A 26311-nucleotide genomic window follows, 5' to 3' on the forward strand; every position below is an offset into this window, starting at 1 on the left:
CATCATCAAAAATTCTACAAACAATAAATGCTGGAGAGGGTATGGAGAAATGAGAACCCTCCTACACTCTTGGTGGGAAAGTAAGTTAGTACAGTCACTATATAGAACACTATGGAGGTTCCTTAAAAAGCTAAAAGTACAGTTACCACATGATCCAGCAATCCCACTCCTGGGCAACTATCCAGAGAAAACTTTAATTCGGAAATATACATGTACCCCAATGTTCATTGCAGCACTATTTACAATAGCCAGGACATGGAAGCAACCTAAATGTCTATCTATGGAGGAATGGATAAAGAAGATATGGTACATATATACAATGAAATACTACACAGCCATAAAAAAGAATGAAATAATGCCATTTGCAGCCACATGGATGGACCTAGAGATTGTCATACTGAGTGAAGTCAGACAGAGAAGGACAAATACCATATGATATCACTTATATGTGAAATCTAAAAAAAATGGTACAAATGTATCTATTTACAAAACAGAAATAGAGTCACAGATGTAGAAAACAAACTTATGGTTACCAAGGGGGAAAGTGGGGGAGGGATAAATTGGGAGATTGGGATTGACACTACTATATGTATAAAATAGATAATAAGAACCTACTGTTTAGCACAGGGAACTCTACTCAATACTCTGTAATGACCTATATGGGAACAGAATCTAAATAGAGTGGATATGTGTATATGTATAACTGATTTACTTTGCTATACTGCAGAAACTAACACAACATTGTAAATCAACTATATTCCAATAAAGATTAATTTTAAAAATAATAATAGGAAATAAGTGATACCTCTAAGATAGACTAACCATATTTGCAATAAAAGAATACTAGAGTGAGCATGACGAGTCAGGAAGGAAGCAAGAAAATATTAGGTATTGGTATATCAGAGAAAGCAAAGACCTAAACCCTGCCTCCGGGAGCTCTTCAGAAGTCATCATGGAAAAGTAGCAGTAGAATAATGCTTGTGCTGTACAGACATATTCCCATCTTCCCAGAAGATGTAGTATAAAGGTGAGATTCACAGGCCTTTGACAAAGGGCTACTATAGCACACACATGGCCCCAAACTAGAATGCCAGAGATGATATCAGTCAAAGTCAGCATGCACAAATGATGATCATAATATAGATGTGCCTATATGCATATTTGTAAGCACCCCACCCCACAATCTGTATCCAGTTCAGAGCAAAAGGGATTCATCAAATTGCTATGTGGTTACACATCTGCCACCAACAGGGTTTCAAACAGAAATTTAGATAAATTACGAAAAACAAAACCAAGGCAAACATTTCAAAATGTTACATTTTCTGCATCTTTGAGTTTACATTTAGAAGAAATTAAAAACTGTAAATGCAAAGTGAGTCACAGAATCTCTTTAATCAAATGGAAAGAATCACTGTGAGATGAAAAAAAATACATAATGTAGGTAAGGGAACAGGAAGGAAACTAGAAACAGAACTGAGAATTGTATTTACCTATTAGTGGCTAGAAGATTGTGAGAACAGATTAAAGACCAAATAAGGACATATGTTATTATCTCCACAGTAATTAGTTATACATGAAACTAATTAGTTATATCTGCAGCCGTAATTTGTGTGGAAATCCCTCAAATAGTTCACAAATAGTCTTGTTTAGGTCTTCTCAAATGATTTTTTTCAGTTGATTCAATATTTATTCAAAAAAACTTACTAAGAAATCAAATACCATGAAGTTCTGAATAAGACAAAAATAAGAACGGGCCCCCTCTCTCATGGGACTTACATAGGGGACATATAGTAAACAAATAGTTGCATGAGTAAGTTTTAAATTTCAGCCATGCTTAAGTGCTAATAAAGAATTTGAAGTAAACAAGTCAACAAATAAGACAATGTCTATCAAGGCTGCAGGTGCAGAGGATCTGGAGGTGACAGTGAGTGAAGTGTCTCTCATGACAGTGACATTTAAAATGTGACCTTTAAGGTCAGACTTCTAGACAGATGGGTGAGGTAGAAAAGGAGAGAAAATATTCAAGGCAGAGAGATCTAAATATATTTTATGGTTGGATTTAAATATCCTTCATTAATAATTAAGTCACCTTATTTGAATTAGGTGATCATGAATGGCTAACAGGCCAGAGGCTTGGTGTTAACAGAGGTAACTGAGACCACCAGGCTTCTATTTGAATAGACACCCATCTGTACCTCTTAGTAAGTACACATCCTCATGTGTACCTCTTAGTAATGAGTACCATCCTCTTAGTATCCTTAAGAATACTTAATATTTTAAAGATAACATTAAGTATTTTACCCCTAGAGGTCTACACTAATACTCGTTTACCTTAGGACTCCATAATGAGGATTGAGAATTTTAGATTAAAATCAAAGTTTGTATAAAAAATAAAACACTGTTTCATAGTAAGAGAAATCATGTGAAACAAATAATTTATCTGTGACATCCAATATTCATTTAAAAGAAAAGTGGAGTAAGTGAAAAATAAATTATTTAATTTTTAATTAATAATGCTATTAAACACTCCAAGTGGTAATAAAGCCACATTGGCTGTAATATCATATATAGTTTTATCTTTTATGATTTTAGTTGATAATGCATGTCTTTTAAAAGAGGAAATAAATACTGTAACTGTAAAATTTCAGTATACTGAGAAGTTCCTTAGTTATTTAGATCAAAAATAATTTTGAAGGGTCTTGAAAAATTTACACATTTCTCAATAATGACAATTTTCATGATATGGAAAATCTAATCTCATTGCTTCTGCAAGGTAAATCTAATGTTATCTTCCAAGTATTTGAACAATACTTTGAATATTTTTTTTTAAATCAAGGGTGAGGGAAAGACATACATGACAATCCACTTTTCAAAAAGTAAAGCACGAATACTAATATATATGTTTTCTTACATGTGTCACTGGGATGATGACTGGGAAGGGTGAAAACCAAATACACACTGGATAAATAGTTTTCTCATAAACTGGATTTTACATTTGATTTTTGAAATCCACAGATACTGGTAAAAGTTTTGTGAATAAAAAGCGTTTGTTATATATGTATACTATACCTTGAGACCAGGGCACTATAAACGTATACAAAAAAGTTTCATAGAGTTTTACATTTATCAGTTACTCATACACTTCATAATATATATTAAAAGACTGCTGGCAGGGTTTATAGGTGTTAATAGGTGTGAGAGAATCAGATAATACTTTCCAACCTCCCTTATCTTCTTTTTGGTTGCAGAATTTTGCTTCTAAAGGATTACTTCTTTGAATTTTCGGGTACACAAGATTTGAGTAAAATAAAATTTCTGAGCTCTAACATTACTTACAAGTTACTGTTATAGTTTGAATATTAGTTGCCTGAATATGATACCTGGAAAGTCAAGGTACATGCCTTAAGATGTGGAGTCATACAGCTTGAATTCACTTTTGACGTTATGACTTTGTGACCTTGGCAAGAAGTAATTTGTCTTTCAAAGACTCAGTTTCTTCACATGTAACATGGGGCTCATAGAATTCATCTCATAGGATTGTCGACAGACATAAAATATGCTTCGCACAGAGAAGATGCTTATCAAATGTCAGCATTATTTTTAAATTTACTTTTCAGCCCAATAAGTGGTGAGACTCAGTAAAAGAATATAGTAAGTTGCAGCAGTTTCTAAAACGATATTACTATTTCATGAAATAATAAAAATGAATGCCATTTCTTAGAAATAAAAACTATTACTATTTTCTAACCATATGAATGGTAATATTCAGAAGTATTATTAAATTTATTAAACACAAATTTTGCTTCTGCGGTGCCAGACACTGTTTTAAGTACTTCAAAAGTATTAACTCATTTAAGGTTCACAGTAACCCTTTGATGTAGACAGGGAAACTGAGTTACGAGTTATTAAGAAATTACCTCTGGTTACATTTCTAAGTGAAAAAGCAGGGTTCAACCCCAGACTCTCTCTCTCAGGAGTCCAACATCTTGACTGAACGTTGTTTATTTCTTAATTTTGAGTAGTACAGCATGATAAAAATTCTAACGCCATTAAAAAATCCTAGATGAACAAGAATCATAGATGAACTAGAGAAATATTTCATTGTCTGCAAGTTGCAATTTCCAGGTATTGTGGCACTTCCAAATACTTGCAAGTATTAAGTAAAAAATCTTGAATCTGAGAAATTTCCTAATTTCAATGTCAATAAACATACTTTTCCTATAAAAAGTACAAAATTTTAAACTTATGTACAACTACAATATAGATAAACATAACTCTTCAGGATGTAATATTAAATATAATTTTCTAATGATACCAAATATTTACTTGAAAACAACTTAAACAAGGAGTATTTAAAAATTATTTTGATAATCTCCAGACTTACACATCCAATTTTAAAATTTATATGCCCATAGGTTGTCCTAAATGTGCATAAATAATGTCACAAAGTGGATTTCTGACCTTTATCTCCCCCAAACTGAACGTTTTAAAAAGTAGCATCTTCCATCAATCTGCATGCTTATCATCCTTTTTAAAGACACTACACACTAATAACAAGAATGGGCCTACTAAAATTTTTATAAATGTAAATTTTTTTCATAATTCAGAACCAACTCATGTATAACAATACACAAAAACTCAGTATTCATAGTAGTAGAAATCAAAATTTCTGCCACACAATGAAAAGAAAGAAAATTTCCCAAAAACAGTGGCTCCAATAGGAAGATCAAATCTCAGTTGCAAAATATTTGAAGACAATAATACATAAAAGACATAGATAGCTGTGTATCTGGACAAGCAGATTCAAAGTAACTGTCTGATTTAATGAAAAAGGGTAATAAGAAATGTATTAGAGGGCACAAAAATTAGAAACAAAAATTAGATCTCTAGAATCAGATAGCCTAATAATTCACATACATTATTTTAACTAATCTACAAAAATGTTAAAGCTAATAATTACATTCAGCAAATTTGGAGAATATAATGTCAACATTTAAAAAATCAAGGAAGAACTATAGAAGTAAATTTAAAAGTACCAGAAAGTAAAGCAAAAGTGTTTAGAGATAAGCTCAACAAAATTTATAAAGTAACTCTGCACTAAAACTTACAGAACATTGGTAAGATAAATGCAAGAGGACCTAAATAAATGCTCATCAAATAGAAAACCTAGTATTTAGATAACCACTCTTCCATTACTTCACTCTGTATCACAGTCTTTAGGTTCATCCTCCTCACTACAAATAACTCAATTTCATTTCTTTTTATGGCTGAGTAACATTCCATTGCATATATGTGCCACAACTTCTTTATCCATTCATCTGTTGATGAACACTTAGGTTGCTTCCATATCCTGGCAATTGTAAAGAGAACTGCAATGAACACTGTGGTACATGACTCTTTTTGAATTATGGTTTTCTCAGGGTATATGCCCAGTAGTGGAATTGCTGGGTCGTATGGTAGTTCTATTTTTAGTTTTTTAAGGAACCTCCATACCGTTTTCCATAGTGGCTGTATCAATTTACATTCCCACAAACAAGGCCAAAGGGTTCCCTTTTCTCCACACCCTCTCCAGCATTTATTGTTTGTAGATTTTTTGACGATGGTCATTCTGACCGGTGTGAGGTGATACCTCATTGTAGTGTTGATTTGCATTTCTCTAATAATTAGTGATGCTGAGCATCCTTTCATGTGTTTATTGGGAATCTGTATATCTTCTTTGGAGAAATGTCTATTTAGGTCTTTTGCCCATTTTTGGATTGGGTTTTTTGTTTTTTTGATATAGAACTGCATGAGCTGCTTGAATATTTTGGACATTAATCCTTTGTCAGTGGCTTTGTTTGCAAATATTTTCTTCCATTCTGAGGGTTGTCTTTTCATCATGTTTATGGTTTCCTTTGCTGTGCAAAAGCTTTTAAGTTTCATTAGGTCCATTTGTTTATTTTTGTTTTTATTTCCATTACTCTAGAAGGTGGGTCAAAAAGGATTTTGCTGTGATTTATGTGATAGAGTGTTCTGCGTATGTTTTCCTCTAACAGTTTTACAGTGTCTGGCTTTACATTTAGGTCTTTAATCAATTTTGAGTTTATTTTTGTGTATGGCGTTAGGGAGTGTTCTAATTTCATTCTTTTACATGCAGCTGTCCAGTTTTCACAGCACCACTTACCGAAGAGCCTGCCTTTTCCCCATTGTATGTTCTTGCTTCCGTTATCAAAGAAAGGTGACAATAAGTGAGTGGGTTTATCTCTGGCCTTTCTATCCTGTTCCATAGATCTATATTTCTCTCTTTGTGCCAGTACCATACTGCCTAGATTACTGTAGCTTTGTAGTATAGTCTGAGGTCAGGGAGCCTGATTCCTCCAGCTCCATTTTTCTTTCTCAAGATTGCTTTGACTATTTGCAGTCTTTTGTGTTTCTATACAAATAGTGAATTTTTTTATTCTAGTTCTGTGAAAAATGCCATTGATAGTTTGACAGGGATTGCATTGAATCTGTAGATTGCTTTGGGTAGTAGAGTCATTTTCACAATGTTGATTTTTTTCCATACAAGAACATGGTATATCTCTCTGTTTGCATCACCTTTAATTTCTTTCATCAGTGTCTTATAATTTTCTGCATACAGGTCTGTTGTCTCCTTAGGTAGGTTTATTCCTAGCTATTTAATGCTTTTTGTTGCAATAGTAAATGTGAGTGTTTCCTTAATGTCTCTTTCAGATTTTTCATCATTAATGTACAGGAATGCAAGAGATTTCTGTGCATTAATTTTCTATCCTGCTACTTTACCAAATTCATTGATTAGCTCTAGTAATTCTCCAGTAGCATCTTTAGGATTCTCTATGTATAGTATCATGTCATCTGCAAACAGTGACAGTTTTACTTCTTCTTTTCTGATCTGGATTCCTTTCATTTCTTTTTCTTCTCTGACTGCTGTGGCTAAAACTTCCAAAACTATGTTGAATAACACTGGTGAGAGTGGGCAACATTGTCTTCTTCCTAATCTTAGTAGAAATCGTTTCAGTTTTTCACCACTGAGAACGACGTTGGCTGTGGGTTTGCCATATATGGCCTTTATTATGTTGAGGTAGGTTCCCTGTATGCCCACTTTCAGGAGGGTTTATATCATAACTGGGTGTTAAACTTTGAAGAAAGGTTTTTCTGCATCTATTGACATGATCATATGTTTTTTCTCCTTTAATTTGTTAATTTGGTTTATCACACTGATTGATTTGCATATGTTGAAGAATCCTTGCATTACTGGGATAAACCCCACTGGATCATAGTGTATGATCCTTTTAATGTGCTGTTGGATTCTGTTTGCTAGTATTTTGTTGAGGATTTTTGCATCTATGTTCCTCCCTCTGCTATATTTTGGAAGAGTTTGAGAAGGACAGGTGTTAGCTCTTCTCTAAATGTTTGATAGAATTCGCCTGTGAAACCATCTGGTCCTGGGCTTTTCTTTGTTGGATTTTTTTTTTTTTTTTTACGGTACGCAGGCCTCTCACTGTTGTGGCCTCTCCCATTGTGGAGCACAGGCTCCGTACATGCAGGCTCAGCGGCCATGGCTCACAGGCCTAGCCGCTCCGCGGCATGTGGGATCTTCCCAAACTGGGGCACAAACCGTGTCCCCTGCATCAGCAGGCGGACTCTCAGCCACTGCACCACCAGGGAAGGCCTGCTGGACGATTTTTAACCACACTTTCAATTTCAGTGCTTGTGATTGGTCTGTTTACATTTCCTTTTCTTCCTGGTTCAGTCTTGGAAGGTTGTGCTTTTCTAAGAATTTGTCATTTCTTCCAGGTTGTCCATTTTATCGGCAAAGAGTTGCTTGTCATAATCCCTCATGATCCTTTGTATTTCTGCAGTATCAGTTGTTTCTTCTTTTTCATTTCTAGTTCTATTGATTTGACTCTTCTCCCTTTTTTTCTTGTTGACTCTGTCTAAAGATTTATCAATTTTGTTTATCTTCTCAAAGAACGAGCTTTTAGTTTTATTGATCTTTGCTATTGTTTCCTTCTTTTTCATTTATTTCTGATCTGACCTTTACGATTTCTTTCTTTCTGCTAACTTTGGGAGTCTTTTGTTCTTCTTTCACTAATTGCTTTAGGTGTAAGGTTAGGTTGTTTATTTGAGATATTTCTTGTTACCTGAGTTAGGATTGTATTGCAAGAAACTTCCCTCAGAACTGCTTTTGCAGCATCCCATATGTTTTGGGTTGTCGTGTTTTCATTGTCATTTGTTTTTAGGTAGTTTTTTATTTCCTCTTTGATTTCTTCAGTGATCTCTTGGTTATTTAGTAGCGTACTGTTAGGACTCCATGTGTTTGAATTTTTTACAGACTTTTCCCTGTAGTTGATATCCAGTCTCAGACCATTGTTGTTGGAAAAGATATTTGATACGATTTCAATTTTCTCAAATTTACCAAGGCTTGATTTGGGACCCAAGGTACGATTTATGTTCCATGACCACTTGAGAAGAAAGTGTTTTCTGTTGTTTTTGGATAGAATGTCGTATAAATATCACTTAAGTCCATCTTGTTTAATGTATCATTTAAAGCTTGTGTTTCCTTATTTATTTTCATTTTGAATGATCAGTCCATTGGTGAAAGTGGGGTGTTAAAGTCCCCTACTATTATTGCCTTACTGTTGATTTCCCCTTTTATGGCTGTTAGCATTTGCTTTGCATATTGGGGTGCTCCTATGTTGGGTGCATAAATATTTACAATTGTTATATCTTCTTCTTGGATTGATCCCTTAATCATTATGTAGTGTCGTTCTTTGTCTCTTGTAACATTCTTTATTTTAAAGTCTATTTTGTCTGATATGAGAATTGTTACTCCAGCTTTCCTCTGATTTCCATTTGCCTGGAATATCTTTTTCCATCCCCTTACTTTCAGTCTGTATGCATCCCTAGGTCTGAAGTGGGTCTCTTGTAGACAGCATATATATGCATCCTGTTTTTGTATCCATTCACCCAGTCTGTGTCTCTTGGTTGGAGCATTTAATCCATTTACATTTTAAGTTACCGATATGTATGTTCCGATTACCATTTTCTCAATTGTTTTGGGATTCTTATTGTAGGTATTTTCCTTCTCTTGTGTTTCCTGCCTAGAGAAGTTCCTTTATCATTTGTTTTAAAGCTGGTTTGGTGGTGCTGAACTCTCTTAACTTTTGCTTGTCTTTAAAGGTTTTAATTTCTCTGTTGAATGTTAATGAGATCCTTGCTGGGTAGAGTAATCTTGGTTGTAGGTCTTTCCCTTTCATCACTTTAAATATGTCCTGCCACTCCCTTCTGACTTGCAGTGTTTCTGCTGAAAGATCAGCGGTTAACCTTATGGGGATTCCCTTGTATGTCATTTGTTGCTTTTCCATTGCTGCTTTTAATATTTTTTCTTTGCATTGAATTTTTGATGGTTTGATTAATGTGTCTTGGCGTGCTTCTCCTTAGATTTATCCTGTATGGGACTCTCTGTGCTTTCTGGACTTCATTGACCCTTTCCTTTCCCATATTAGGGAAGTTTTCAACTAAAATATCTTCAAATGTTTTCTCAGTCCCTTTCATTTTCTCTTCTTCTGGGACCCCTATAATTCGAATGTTGGTGCATTTAATGTTTTCCCAGAGGTCTCTGAGACTGTCCTCAATTCTTTTCATTCTTTTTTTCTTTATTCTCCTCTGTGGTAGTTATTTCCACTATTTTATCTTACAGGTCACTTACCCATTCTTCTGCCTCAATTATTCTGCTATTGATTCCTTCTAGAGAAATTTTAATTTCATTTATTGTGTTGTTCATCATTGTTTGTTTGCTCTTTAGTTCTTCTAGGTCCTTGTTAAACATTCGTGTTTTCCCAATTTTATTTCCAAGATTTTGAATCATCTTTACTATCATTATTCTGAATTCTTTTTCTGGTAGACTGCCTATTTCCTCTTCATTTGTCTGGTCTGGTGGGTTTTTACTTTGCTCCTTCATTCTCTGTGTATTTCTCTGTCTTCTCATTTTGCTTAACTTACTGCATTTCAGGTCTCCTTTTCGCAGGCTGCAGATTCGTAGTTCTTTTTGTTTTTGGTGTATGCCCCCAGAGGGTAAGGTTGGATCTGTGGGTTGTGTAGGCTTCTTGGGGGAGGGGAGTGGTGCCTGTGTTCTGTGGATAAGGCTGGATGTCATCTTTCTGGTGGGCAGTACCATGTCCAGTGGTGTGTTTTGGGGTGTCTGTAAACTTAATATGATTTTAGGCAGCCTCTGTGCTAATGGGTGAGGTTGTGTTCCCGTCTTGATAGTCGTTTGCATGGGGTGTCCAGTGCTGTAGCTTGCTGGTCACTGAATGGTGCTGGGCCTTAGCATTGAGAGGGAGATCTCTAGGAAAGCTTTTGTCATTTGATATTATATGGGGCTGGGTGTTCTCTGGTAGACCAATGTCCTGAACTTGGCTCTCCCACCTCAGAGGCTCATGCCTGACAACCAGCTGGAGCACCAAACCCTGTCAGCCACACAGCTCAGAAGAAATGGTTGAGAAAAACAAAAGAAAGAAAGAAAAAATAAAGTTGTTAAAAAAATTTAAAACTGATTAAAATATAAAAAGAGAAAGAAAAGAGCAACCAAAACAATGAACAATTCCACCAATAATAACAAGCACTAAAAACTATACTTAAAAATAAAAAAATTACAAAAAAAACCCCTGACAACATATAGAGAGAACCCTAGGATAGTGGTAAAAGCAAAGCTATACAGACAAAATCACACAAAGAAGCAAACACATACACACTCACAAAAAGAGAAAAAGGAAAAAATATATACATATATATAAAAAAAAAGAAGAGAGCAGCCAAATCAATAAACAAATCTACCAATGATAAGCTGTAAATACTAAACTAGGATAAACCTAAAACCAGAAACACATTAGATGCAGAAAGCAAACCCCAAGTCTACAGTTGCTCCCAAAGTCCACTGCCTCAATTTTGGGATGATTCGGTGTCTATTCAGGTATTCCACAGATGCAGGGTACACCAAGTTGATTGTGGAGATTTAATCTGCTGCTCCTGAGGCTGCTAGGAGAAATTTCCCTTTCTCTTCTTTGTTCACACAGCTCCTGGGGTTCAGCTTGGATTTGGCCCCGTCTCTGCATGTAGGTCGCCTGAGGGCATCTGTTCCCTGCCCAGATGCGACGGGGTTAAAGTAGCAGCTGATTAGGGGGCTCTGGCTCACTCAGGCCAGGGGGATGGAGGGGTACGGAATGTGGGGAGAGCCTGCGGTGGTAGAAGTCAGCGTGACATTACAAGAGACAGAGGCACACCATGTGTTCTCCCAGGGGAAGTTGTACCTGGATCATGAGACCCTGGCAGTGGCGGGCTGCACAGGCTCCCAGAAGGGGAGGTGTGGATAGTGACCTGTGCTTGCACACAGGCTTCTTGGTGCTAAGAAAAAGCAGCCTTAGTGTTTCATCCCCGTCTCTGGTGTCCATGCTGATAGCCGTGGCTCATGCCTGTCTATGGAGCTCGTTTAGGCGTTGCTCTGAATCCCCTCTCTTTGCGCAGCTGGCAATAACAGTGTCTTGCCTCTTAGGCAGTTCCAGCCTTTCTCTCAGACTCCCTCCTGGCTAGTTGTGGCGCACTAGCCCCCTTCAGGCTGTGTTCACACAGCCAACCCCAGTCCTCTCCCTGGGATCTGACCTGCGAATCCCCAGCCTCAGCTCCCAGGCCCCACCCACCCTGGCAGGTGAGCAGACAAGCCTCTCGGGCGGGTGAGTGCTGGTACGCACTGATCCTCTGTGCGGGAATCTCTCCACTTTGCCCTCTGTACACCTGTTGCTGCACTCTCCTCCATGGCTCCAACGCTTCCCCCCTCACCCCCCGTTCTCCACCAGTGAAGGTGCTTCCTAATGTGTGGAATCTTTTCTTCTTTCACAGCTCCTTCCCAGAGGTGCAGGTCCCATCCCTATTCTTTTGTCTCTGTGTTTCTTTTTTTCTTTTATCCTACCCAGGTACATGGGGAGTTTCCTGCCTTTTGGGAAATCTGAGGTCTTCTGCCAGAGGTCAGTAGGTATTCTGTAGGAGTTGTTCCATATGTAGATGTATTTTTGATGTAGTTGTGGGGAGGAAGGTGATCTCCACATCTTACTCCTCCGCCATCTTGAAGGTCCCCCGTCCATAATAGATTTTTATATCCAATGAAATTTGAGAAAAAAATAATAGGAGGCATTTTTCAAGATAAATAAAACTAGTTCTAAAATTTATATGAAAAGGCAAGGCATTTACACAGCCAACATAATCTTGAAAAAGAACAACACTGGATAAACTATACTACCTTATTTCAAGATGTACTATAATGTTACAGTAAATAAGAGAGTGTAATGTTGGTACAGAAATAAATTATTCCATGAGATATAATAGACTACCCAGAAGTAGTTCTACTTGTATACAATCAATTGATTTATCACCAACGGCACCAGAGCCTTTTAATGTGAAGAGAAGAGACATTCCAACAAATAGTGCTCTCTACAGATAAAAAAGGAACCTTTATCCATCCCTTACACCATATATAAAAACTAATTAAAAATGGAGTAAACAAAAATGTAAATACTAAAATTATAAACATTATAGAAAAAAGGTATGACAAAATCTTTCCTATCTTTGTAGAGAAGATTTCATATTCTATGGAAAAGTGCAGGCATTACCCAGAAAATACTACCAACAAAATAAAAATTGACACAATAAACTTCAGCAAAATACAATATACTGCTCATCAAAAGATACCTTTAATAAAACTAACAGGTAAGACACTGGGAGAAAATGTTTAAATATTCCAGCTGAAGGATTTGTATCCAGGATATATAAAGCATTTCTCTAACTTGCTAATAAAAAAAAAAAAAAAAACAATTAAAAGTTGGCAAATGACTTGAAAATTTTCTTTACAAAAGTAAATATACTTATGGCCAATAAACCCATGGAGAAGAGTTCAGTATTACTAGTCACAAGAAAAATACAAAGTAAAACCAAACTGAGATACCACTTCATACTCAATGGAGTACCGCATTTAAAAAGACTGATTTGGAGCAACTGAAACTCATGTTGTTGGTGTATGTGTAAAATGATATAAACAGTTCAGAAACCAGTATAAAAATGTTTTCATAAAACAAACTTCTACCCTATGACTAAGCAATATGTGTGTGTGTGTGTGTGTGCATGTGTGTGTGTGTTTACATTTATAGTCAAGAGAAACGAAAATAAAACTTATATGTGAATGTCCTGAGAAGCTTTATCGATAACAGTCAAAAATGAAATAATTCAAATGCCCATGAGTAGGGCATGGTTAAACAAATTGTGTTTTATCCATAAGAATGAGATACTACTCAGCAACAAAAACAAAAACTAGCAAATAAAAACTCAATATATATGCAATACAACTGATCTATCTCAAACTCTTTTTTTTAACTCCCTAATCGAAAGAAGCCAGACAGAAAAGTGTACTTATATCAACAGTATGATTCCACTTATATGAAGCTGTAAAACCAGCAAGACTGATAAACACTGAAAGAAATCAGAACAATGATGACCTCTTGGGTTAGGGTTAAGGTACTTTCTATGAGTAATTTCCATGAGTGCATGCATTTGCAAAACACAGATCAGTACATTTAACTTTAAATTGTACCTCAGTGTAAACATTAGACAGAAAAAATAAATAAAAGAAAACAAGTCAAATAAAAGCTTACATATATAGCATTGAAGTTATATCCCACATCTGAATAATGGGTTGCATTTATTTACCAAAGATTAAGTTATTTTATTCTTAGGTATATTAAAAAGCGTATTTCAGATGACAGAGCCAAGTATTTAAAAAAAAGTTTTCCCCCACAACTGAATCCATGTGGACGGATAAGCTGTCCTTTCTTTTTAACTTTTTTGTCCCTTTGTTCTATCATAATTTTAATCAGAGTCTCTTTTGTTCTGTTTCTGATTCCCCCTCCTCCTTGCTCTATCCTGGTGGTTAGCTATGATATCCCCATATTCATGGTGGTATTTTTTTCTTGACTTCAAACTAAAGAATATTCATGGATTTTTTTATGGCAATATAAATATCATTCATAAGTATTTAAAATTCTTCACAACGGAGCATCAAAAAGGTTTTCCTCTTGTTAACAGCACCTTTCTCTCATAGCAAACATTTATGAATAATTATGTATCAACCTCTCTCTGAAGAATGAGAAGTAAAGGGGATGAAAATGTATTGGGGAAAAAAACAAAATCATTTCCTGCTATACTTAACTTCAGATAGCTGTACTTAACTTTAGACATCTCAGGAATAATTTTTGTTCTTGAGAGTAAGGTATTTTAGATGGCAAGCTGGCCGTCAGAAAAAAATGCAGTAGGTTTCGTAATCTTTGGCACCTCTTCTCTTCAGATTCAGTTTCATTTGCCTCCCGTAACATCTCACCTTTTCCTTCCTGGACTCCCAAGGGCAGGCTGCACATGGCTGCTATTCTCTGCTAAAGTGTTAGCTGATAATTAAGATGATAGCTGAAACCCAAGGTGTTAGCTGACAAAGTTTAAGGTATCAGCCCTCTTAGTGAATTTACACTTTAACAGGGACTGTGAAAAACAAAGTCCTTGTTTTGTCCTTTTCACTTTCAATGCTGTCTTTAATGCATTTTCCTTTATTCTGAACATTTACAAAAAATATTTCAGTTCATGAAATTAGAGTGAAACATTATATTTATATCTAAATCTATCAGTTCCCATTATCTGTCCCTTCCTACATCTGTACTATTTATCAACATTCAAGATAAAACAGCCAATAGACATATGGACCACACCATACTTACAGTTATAATAATCATATATTACATATTATAGTAAGTATAACATAACTGCATCTATTTCTTTTAGTCAATGCTTTCAACCATCAAAATGACTATTAGTAATTTAAACTGATATATTAAATCAACATATGACTAACCACAGGATTCTTAGCCTCTACCTATATGAATAAAATTTTAGTGATTCCTTAACCAAATAAAAATTTCATAAATTCTCAAAACAAGTATTTTTTTGATCCCCTTAATAGTGTTCATATATGTTCTAATTAACCACCTGCAGGGAAGGGAATATCATAACTTTGGAGACTGACAATATTTTTGATCATTTAAGAAGTATCTGTTTGTTTCAAGAACGATTTTTCTATGATTTCTGTAGAAATACTATTTTTAATGTAGAGTTATGTCTGGACAGTACCACTTTACTAGAAGTATACTTTCTGATGTACTCTGTGTAAAAAATTGTTATACCACCTATGACTTTCCTATCCAGGTAAAACATTCCCAAGAACTTCATGTAAAACAATTTTTAGATAATTCATCATCCTGCTCCCTTTCATCTGAAATAATTTAATTTTTTTTTGCTTTTAACTTATTTCCAGTGATTAACATTGAGTATCAGTTACTGATGATAAGATAGCTAAGACTGAATCAGTATGTTAATTAATGACTGGGAAATCAACTGAATCTTTGTAGACTGTAGATACAGAGGTTTAATCTGTCATCAATGCAAAAGGATGTAGGAGATGCTGAAAGTCAGAAGACAATACTAAGGACATAAGTTACAGTATGACAAAGTGAATATACAGGAGTGACTAGAGTTATACCGAAGGTAAAATTCATGTTATAAGGCAAATGATTAACTGTGGAAGATTACAACACAATCAAAAGTTAGAGTGACTATGAGTACAGAAGTAGCACTAACTGAAATTTGAGGATAATTAGAGCAGGATTAGGAAACAGATGAAGTCAGACTGAAGCATGTGGAAACTGAGATATCAGAAAGATACTTTAAAATATTCTGAAGGAAATATGAAATTTAAAAGATTATCTTCAGAGTAGGTATGCCTAGAAGTTTATAGTCTAGAATTCAAATGATCAGAATCAAGAAGAGATTTTTGATTCCAAGAGTATTTTTGTCAGCTACTAAAACAAAACACCATAAACTGAGTCGCTTAAACAACAACTTATTTCTAACAGTTCTGGAGACTGGGAAGTCCAAGATCAAAGTGAGGATAAATTCCCTGTCTGGTGAGAGGCTGCTACCTGGTTTGCAGATGACAATCTTTTCATTGTATCCTCACATGACAGAGTAGAAAGAGAAGCACTAATTTTTATAAGGCTTTTAATAAAGGCACTAATCCCATCATGAGGGGTATAACCTCATGATCTAATTACCTCCCAAAGGCTCTATCTCCAAACACTGTCACTTGGGGAGTAGAGTTTCAATATATGAAGGGGGGTGGATGGCAAATATGCAGTCCATAGCAAAGAGGGAGGATAAGATCACCAAGGGCAACCTACGGACAGGTAAAAATGTTGAGGAATATGTAAATATAAGAAACGGGAGGAAGAAATAACAACTGAAGAGATTAAGAAATAATCAGAGAAGTAGGATGAGCATGATATAAAATTCACAGAATATGACAGATCAAGAATACTGAGAATAGGGGACACTTATCAAGAAGGCAGAGTAGGAGGACATGGAACTCAACCCCTCCACCCCAACAAAACATCAAAAATACATCTACATGTGGAATAATTCTCACTGAAAGCTAACTGGAAACTGGCAGAAAGACTTCTGTACAGCCAAGACTGTAAGAAAGATCCACACATACTTGGGTAAGAAGGGAATAAAAGTAATTAGTTCTGGACCAATGCCCCTGGAGAGGGACTCAGGGGAAAAGGGAGAATATATGGGCAGAGATCTGCTCTGAGAAGTGAGCTGTGAAATCCACAGATTGGGAACTCCAGTCCTGGGACCTTACACAAGGGAGACAGGCCCCCTTGGCTGGCTGGAGGACCACTGGGCAGTGAGAACCCTGGACACCACTTTTGAGGACCAAGCCTACACTGGCTTTCCCTGAGGCAGTAGCCATGACATTTTTCACAGAACTAGAAAACATAATCCGAAAATTCATATGGAAACACAGAAGACCCCAAATTACCAAAGAAATCTTGAGAAAGAAGAACAAAGGTATCACCTTCCCAGACTTCAGACTGCACTATGAAGCTACAGTAATCAAAGCAGCATGTTACTGGCACAAAAACAAACACATAGATCAATGGAACAAAACGGAGAGCCCAGAAATAAACGCATGCACCAATGCTCAATTAATCCACAATAAAGAGGCAAGACTATCAAGCACATGAAAAGCTGCTCAGCAATTCTAAGCATTAGAGAAATGCAAATCAAAACACGATAAGATATTACCTCCCACCTGTCAGAATGGTGTCTACAGGGGGCTTCCCTGGTGGCGCAGTAGTTGAGAGTCCGCCTGCCAACGCAGGGGCCATGGGTTCGTGCCCCGGTCAGGGAAGATCCCACATGCCATGGAGCGGCTGGGCCCGTGAGCCATGGCCGCTGAGCCTGTGCATCTGGAGCCTGTGCTCCGCAATGGGAGAGGCCACAACAGTGAGAGGCCCACATACTGCAAAACAAACAAAACAAAACAAAAAAAAGTCTACAGGGCTTCCCTGGTGGTGCAGTGGTTGAGAGTCTGCCTGCCGATGCAGGGGACACGGGTTCGTGCCCCGGTCAGGGAAGATCCCACATGCCGCAGAGCAGGTAGACCCGTGAGCCACGGCTATTGGGCCTGCGCGTCCGGAGCCTGTGCTCCACAACGTGAGAGGCCACAACAGTGAGAGGCCCACGTACCGCAAAACAAAAGTCTACAAATAACAACACATTGGCAAGGATGTAGAGAAAAGGGAACCACTGTAAACTGTCAGTGGAAATGTAAATTGGTGCAGCCACTATAGGAAACCTATATGGAGGTTCCTCAAAAAACTAAAAATAGAACTACCATATGATTCAGCAATTCCACTGCTGGGTATACATTCGGAAAAAGAACAAAAATACTAATTAAAAAAAATATATGCATCTCAGTGATCACAGCAGCCCTATTTGCAAGACCCAAGATATGGAAGCAAAACAAATGTCCATCAACAAATGGATAAAGAAGATGCGGTATATATATACAATGCAGTATTACTAAGCCATAAAAAACAATGAAATTCTGCCATTTGCAGCAACGTGGATGGATCTAGAGTATATTATGCTTAGTGAAATAAGTCAGACAGAGAAAGATAAATTCTGTATGATATCACTTATATGTGGAATACAAAAAATAAAATGAATGTATATAGCAAAAGAGAAACAAACATAGAAAACAAGCTAGTGATTCCCAGTGGGGAGAGTGAAGAGGGGAAAGGAAAAACAGGGGTATGGGATTAAGAGATACAAACTACTATGTAAAAAATAAACAACAAGAATATATTATACAGCACAGGGAATTGTAGCCATTATTTTTTAATTGTAATAACTTTTAATGCAATATAATGTGTAAAAATACTGAATCACTATGCTATACACCTTAAACTAATATAATATTGTAAATCAACTAGACTTCAATTTAAAAACAAGGAATCCTGAGAATGGAAATCATGTCTAGTATTAAAAGTGATTGTTAATATATACCAGATCCTGTACAAGCACTTAATATACCTTATCTCACTTAAAATCACACAATCTCTTTAAAAGGTTAGTATCAGCCACATGAAGTAACAAGCCTCAGGCAGTTTAAGTAAATTATCTAAAGTTTTATATCCAGAAACTGGAGAAGCTGAATTTGAATTTCGGGCTTATGTGAGCATGGCTTAATCACTAAACTACATTACCTTCAATATTGACTGTAAGCTAAGACTGAGAATGAAAAAGGGCCAAAGTTACTTGTTAGCTAAACAGTCATCTTTTAAAGAGCAGTTTGAGAATATTTACCAGGACAGAAGCTCAGTCACAAACAACTGAGATGTGACTGGGCAGTAGACAGTGCAGAAACCGACAAGAAATTTAGCGGTGAAATAGAGAGATAGTTTAGTTTGATAGGTTACTGGAGTAGAATGAGGAACATCTTACATTAAATGTCCATTTTTAATGATTAAGGAAACTAGAAAACTGCTGTGTGTTAACAGAATCATTTCACATTTGTGGTATAAGTGGTTCTATGGGTCACTGACTCAGAGATGAGAGCTGACACAATTGAACAGCAATTTATGCTCACTGATGCATCACTAGGAAATGACCTAAATTAGGTACCCCTTGTTAAAAGTCATTACATACATGAAATTAAAGAAAGTGAAATGTTAAGATATTATATAGAAATCAAAAAGAATTGTACTAATCTGGTAGAAAATAATATTTGTATTTGTATAAGAAATATTAGCATCCATAAAACTCGGACTGTACCACTTCCTGGTATGGATGTATAATTTATAAGAATCTGAAAAAATACACATATTCTTATAAAAAGACCCAGGATGATGACTTTTAAAATTTTAAAGAAAATAGTAGATCCTTCATTTTATTTTTCTAATTCCAGGACATAAGTAATTTAACAACAAACTGTGGTATACTATAGTAACATCACTCATAGCATGTCTGGCTAAGCACCACTGCTGGGGCACTTGTGAGTAGATTTGTATAACTGATATTTTGATTGAAGATTCTAATTAATTTGACATCATTCTTTGAACTTTGAAAGAACTAAACCTATTAGAATATAAGATAGGAAACTGGTGCATTTTGCAACATTTCAACTGATATGGCCCTTAAAGATGTAAGGGGAATTTATTACTTATTAACGTTTGTAATTTCATTTTCCTAATGCACAGAAGTACTTTTTCATGCTGTGGTAGTTAGCATCTAATTAAAGCACATAGTCATCTACTCTAATACACTGAAAGAAATTTTTGACACAAATAATATATATTTAAGACAATATCCAAGTATAAACATATTAACACATTAAATGGTGGTCTAGGGACAGGGTAAGGGAAAGGGTATACACACACACACACACACACACACACACACACACACACACACCCTTTGTCTAAGTGTGGTCGTATGACCAAGTTATCATCAATGGAATGAGAGTAGAAATGAAATGTGCACTCACTTGAGAGCCTCCCCTGCCCACAGGAAATTGTTTCTTTGGGTCTTCTATCCTTCCAAATATAAGGTCACCCAATTCTGATTATGTTGAAGAACACAATCATCCTGGGGAGACCAGAACAATAGGAAAGAAGAAACGTGGGCCCTTAAATAATCTAATCAAACAGTACTGCTTTGGTAGCCTAGATTTGTCAGATTGTGGTGGAGGGGGGCAAATAATAATTTATCTTATTTAAGCTACTGCACTGTTCTAAACTGGATCAGAACTCCAAGGGAACACGTATGAAGTGTATGTGCTTTGTCAATTACCAACATTAATAGACGATATTCACATGCAGGCTAAAACTTCTGTACCACTGCCTAACACCAAGAAAGCATAACTGGAAGTATCACTGATTATGACAATTACATCATCTTTTTGGAAAAGACTAAAAATTATTAAATAGTAAAACTCACCTAAAATCCTCCATTCTCCTTTTTAATTACATAAATTAGAAAAAGAAAATTCTTCTGCCTATTCCTTCAAGTATGTACCCCACAGGCGCCCACAGTTATCAGTTTGGTGTCTTCTCTCACCCAAGTCATAGAAGTCCATCTCCATGTAAAAACATACATACCTGTACATAATATATTTACAAAATAGAATAATATGACACATAACATTCATCAACTTAATTTTTCATTTACAAAAATATCATGAATAGATCCCTAATCCAGTACATAGAGATCTACATTAATATTTTTTGGAAATGCTCTTTAGTATTCTATTCTATTCCTCTACTATATTTAGTAATTTACCATGGTCATTTAAATTGTTGCCAACACTTTGCTATTATTATGTTTCAATAAATTATACATAGGTAGATAGATAATGTCTCTATGTATTAATGCTACTATTTTTGTAGCTAGAATCATATATTATTATCCTCCCACAAACAAGCAAAATTTATCCCCAAATCTTGCCTCTAAGATGTTGGAACCAAGTTATAGACATAAGTAATATATATGAATGTCTATCATCCACTCTCCTACTACCAAATGTTAGGTCTTCACCTTCAGAATGTAATTAATTAAATAGTACTTACAACTGGGCAAGATCAGACACACACACGGTATCCATAAGTAAAAGTATAAGGAAAATAAATATACAAGTTCACTGAGATAAAGTTGCTAACAGTTGGGGTATGCTGTTTTATATATATATATATATATATATATATATATATATATATATATACACACACACACATATATATATTTTTTTACATCTTTATTGGAGTATAATTGCTTTACAATGGTGTGTTACTTTCGGCTTTATAACAAAGTGAATCAGTTATACATATACATATGTTCCCATATCTCTTCCCTCTTGCGTCTCCCTCCCTCTCATCCTCCCTATCTCACCCCTCCAGGCGGTCACAAAGCACGGAGCTGATATCCCTGTGCTATGCGGCTGCTTCCCACTAGCTATCTACCTACATTTGGTAGTGTATATATGTCCATGCCTCTCTCTCGCTTTGTCACAGCTTACCCTTCCCCCTCCCCGTATCCTCAAGTCCATTCTCTAGTAGGTCTGTGTCTTTATTCCTGTCTTACCCCTATGTTCTTCATGACTTTTGTTTTCTTACATTCCATATATATGTGTTAGCATATGGTATTTGTCTTTCTCTTTCTGACTTACTTCACTCTGTATGACAGACTCTAGGTCTATCCACCTCATTACAAATAGCTCAATTTTGTTTCTTTTTATGGCTCAGAAATATTCCATTCTATATATGTGCCATATCTTCTTTATCCATTCATCCGATGATGGACACTTAGGTTGTTTCCATCTCTTGGCTATTGTAAATAGAGCTGCAATGAACATTTTGGTACATGACTCTTTTTGAGTTATGGTTTTCTCAGGATATATGCCCAGTAGTGGGATTGCTGGGTCATATTTGATATATACTTAACTTACCATCAAAAAGCAAACAATAATTACTTTTCTCTTTTTAACTTTTCAAAACACATTTGGTGTAAATATTCTCCTTTTTTTCATATTGTTCATATTGATGCCTCTAGAAGCATCAGATGGTGTAATTTGGAGTTTACCCCATCACAGTAATTGAAATATGATTATATCCAAATTGCTTTCACAATTACTAAGGCTTGAATTCAATTATTTTGGTTAACATGAGTAGTAGCAGGGCACAACCACAAAAATAAATATTCCCTGCTGTTCATGGCAAGGAACCAAATACTACATAGGCACGAAGCTAATACAAAGGACATTAACTCTCAAAGATTTCCATTTGGAATTCTGTAATAAAAAAATTAACATAAAATGAAGAAGTTGATCTTGACTGAAAATAACTTTATATTTCTCTGGTATATTTCTATTTTACTCTTCTACTTTCTGTCTCTTTATTTGTGGGGCAGGGGAGCTAAGTGGTTCTTTTTAGAAAAAGTAAAAGAGAAATGGCTAGAAAACACAATATAGTAGAGTAACTGAGAAACCTGAAGTGAGGTTAAGGGAATGGGACTTTAAAAGAGAACACTTAGCAAACCTGACTTTCCCAAGATCTGAATTACAAAACTGGGAAAACCCAATGGAAAAGAGACTAGTGAAATTGTGTGCAATAAAAATGAAATACAAAAAAAATACACACACACACAAGAAAATGAAATACACAGTGTATATCACCAGAGAAATCAGAACAATAATAAATACTCCATGAAACGCAGGCTTTGTCATTCAGACATCAGAAGCCTTTATACCAAGTGGCAAATTCTTTAAATGAAATGGAAGCAAATCACACATAGAAGGTATTGTTCAATTTAAAAATTTATAAGATCCTTGATTCCTCACACAAAAGTAATACAGTGCAGAACAACACAAAATTACCATTCTGCCCTCATGCTACGCCTAAGGAGTACATTACTGGTAGGAAGACAGGTTTCAAATGATATCAGAGAAATGTATAGAGCAAATGTGCCTACAAAATTTCCAGTTGTGCTTGTTTAATTAGATTCTGGTAACAGCAGCAAACAACAGTAAACAAAGCATGGAAACAGAGTGTTAATGAGATTCAAATAAATCAGATATCACTGGTGGGCTGCAGATAAAAGATAAGCCCCAGTATATCTGCATTTTAATCAGCCTGATCACAGTTTTGATGAATGTGCCGAAGGGACTGTTCTTTGCTCTGTTTTCACAGTGAGTGAAAGGCAACAAAAGGAACAGTTCTGATTCTCATACTTCTTGACAGATGAGTCACATGGGATTAATGCTGGAATTCATTAAAACTAGAATTCTAGCTAAGGATCATATTTCACTTGATATATGCATTACCATTTTATAACTGTGATACTTAGGTGCCTGGTTAGCTAATTAACTGATTTTTGACAATTGGGCAGAACCTAAGTATGTGAGTGTGGTGTGTGTGTGTTTGTGTATGATATGCATAAATATATACCTAAACATACATAAACACACACATAACACAATGAATGCCACTTTTCCAAGGAAAATATTCTGAACCATATACAACAAAATATCAATTTTGTTGTCACTGAATAAAAGCTAGAGCTTCCAAATACAGTCCTTCTCATTATCTAACCATGCATTAGTCTCTAGAATTATAAGGTTCATAAGAAGAAAAACTGCTTTATTAGGCAAATATTTACCAATGAATTAACTACTTAAAAATGAGTCTCCAGGGCTTCCCTGATGGCACAGTGATTGAGAGTCCGCCTGCCAATGCAGGGGACACGGGTTCGTGCCCCGGTCCGGGAAGATCCCCAATGCCGCGGAGCAGCTGGGCCCGTAAGCCATGGCCGCTCAGCCTGCGCGTCCGGAGCCTGTGCTCCCAACGGGAGAGGCCACAAAAGTGAGAGGGCCGCGTACCGCAAAAAACAAAAAAAAACGAGTCTCCAGTAAATACTTAACATTAAAACTTATTCAAGATGTATGTTGCCTGTCAATCTTTTACTGAATCTCGGATGCACGGAACATCTGACAGTATAGTGCAAATGCAAAAGAAAATGAGACCAACTTTACATTTTAGATCTTGAGAAAGATGCAAGATTTCTTGAGGTTGATGAAATTGTTGTTGGAGAACTGCCCAAATCATCTACAAGGCATTGACATAGGAGTCTTTTTGAAAATTAAAACGGGTAAATAGTTGAAGAAGTTAATTTGACAACAGTGTTTGACACTTCAAAAGAAAATGGTTTGAGGATCAAAAGATCTAAGACCTTTGAAAAAGTGTTAAAGATCCTGAAATGTTCTTCTAAGTAAAAATTTTCTGAACATGCTTTAGAAGTGAAGATGAAACAAGAGATGCTTTATCACACCATCATATAATACCTTCAGAAACAAAATTTAATCACTAAATCCTTTATTTATGTTTTAAATATGTCCTAATTATTAGGCCATACATGTAATTATAAATCAAAAATTTTGCTGAACACATGCAAAAGTAGTTTTTATAATAAAAAAGTTTTTATATAAAAGTTTTGATAATATTTATCATTAGATAATAAATTCTATCTGTGCATATAAGTTTAAATCACTGTCTGAACTTATCTGATTGACTTCTTTAGGTTAAGATGTCAACCATTTTGTTAGGCTAGGCATGAATAAGACACAGCCGCCCTACAGAAGTTCACAGTTTATTGGAAAAGATATTCATGACAACAATAACAATATTCTATTGTGATAAGCAGAACAAGATTTGTAAATTCGAAAGTGATATGAAAGTGGATAATATGGTATTTTGGTGCACAGAAGACCACATAGATACTATTCGATACAGAAGCTTTTATCTGTATCTGCTTTTCTTCATTGTGAAGATTCATTTCATAGGGATATGAGTACATGTGCTTATATATTTATATAATAGTTTACATTATCTATGCTTTCTCGTATTTTAAGCCCATTTTTTCTCTCTTTGCATGTATAATTTACAGCTAACAATAGCCCACCTCATTAAATCAGCTTGGAGAATTTAAAAGGACATCATAACTGCAATTCTGAAAGATTCCAGGATCAGAAAGAGCTGTGTAAAAACATGCACTTGGTTAGAGAATGATAAAAAGAAAAAAACATAAAAATGTTAAAATGTTTAGATATAGACAGCTGCTTTGAAAATCTAATGTGAAGCTTTGGAAAATCTTGTTTTTTAAGATAAAAATGTAGTTGCTCAGTATAGGGGTGAACACATCATGAAATAAAACTAAAACAATTAAATGAAAGGAATATCTAGTAGCAAGAGTAAACATGTGGTGAAGACTTCCATGGAACCGTGGGCCTAGGCCCACAGATGGCTTCATGGTGTTTGCCCTGTTCAAACAGGTCCTCATGCTTAGAGGGCCCCTTATGCTTGGTTTAGGGCTCTGCTGCCTATGTTTTGAAATTCTTTCTCATTTTAGACAGTGCAGTAACATTTTGCATCAGACCCTGTAATCATGTGTAAGGCAAAGCTGTTACATTTTTTCAAATAAATCAGTGACCAAAGTAAAACAGTGGTAACTCTTAAAAATTAGGTTAACAACTTTAAAGTTTATGCTTAGAAGTACTGCAATATTCATAACCTTCTTCACATGAGTTGAAAATGGGGATGTTTTCAAAGTTCTCACTCTTTCTCAAGCAAAGACACAATAGGGTATATAAGACTCAAAAACACAAAGGCAATCTGCTCATCTAAGTCTAAAAATGAGATTCTAAAACATTTTGATTTTAGTACTCTAAACTCTTAACAAGTATTGTACACTCAATCTCTTAAAAGAGCTTTTTGTTTTTGTGGGTTATATTTTAACATATTACTCTTTAATAATTCAAACAGAAAATTTAAAACACAAATTAGTTAATGTAAAATAACAAAATTATATTATGTGTTAGTAAAAATAACATTTTGTGAAAAACAAATATATTTTTTTCAAAACGGGATTTCTGGTTACTGCTATAGAATTTAGAGTTGGAAAGAGCGCCACTCACACCCTTACAATAACAGCAACAATAAAACCCAGACTAAACTGAAATAATGATGTATTTTATCAACCAATTACAGAGCAGAGCAAACAACTGGCCCCGAATCTAAGAAGAGACTAGTGCATGCAAAGAGAAAGGTGATATGAGTACTCACTGGCGGAAAACATAACTAGACACCAGTAAAATGTCTGTAAAATACAAGTTCTAGAAAATAGTGTTAAGTTCTTTGGGGCTGCAGAAATTGGAGAGATAGCCACCTACTTGTAGGCTCTCTCTCTGCAGATAGCAATAGGCACACATAAAAATTTAGGGAGAATCCTACAAAAAGTTTTGTTTTGGCGACCAGGGGGAGGGAAAGAGAAG

This window comes from Phocoena sinus, chromosome 6 (genome assembly GCF_008692025.1).
Source record: "Phocoena sinus isolate mPhoSin1 chromosome 6, mPhoSin1.pri, whole genome shotgun sequence".
NCBI lineage: Eukaryota > Metazoa > Chordata > Mammalia > Artiodactyla > Phocoenidae > Phocoena > Phocoena sinus.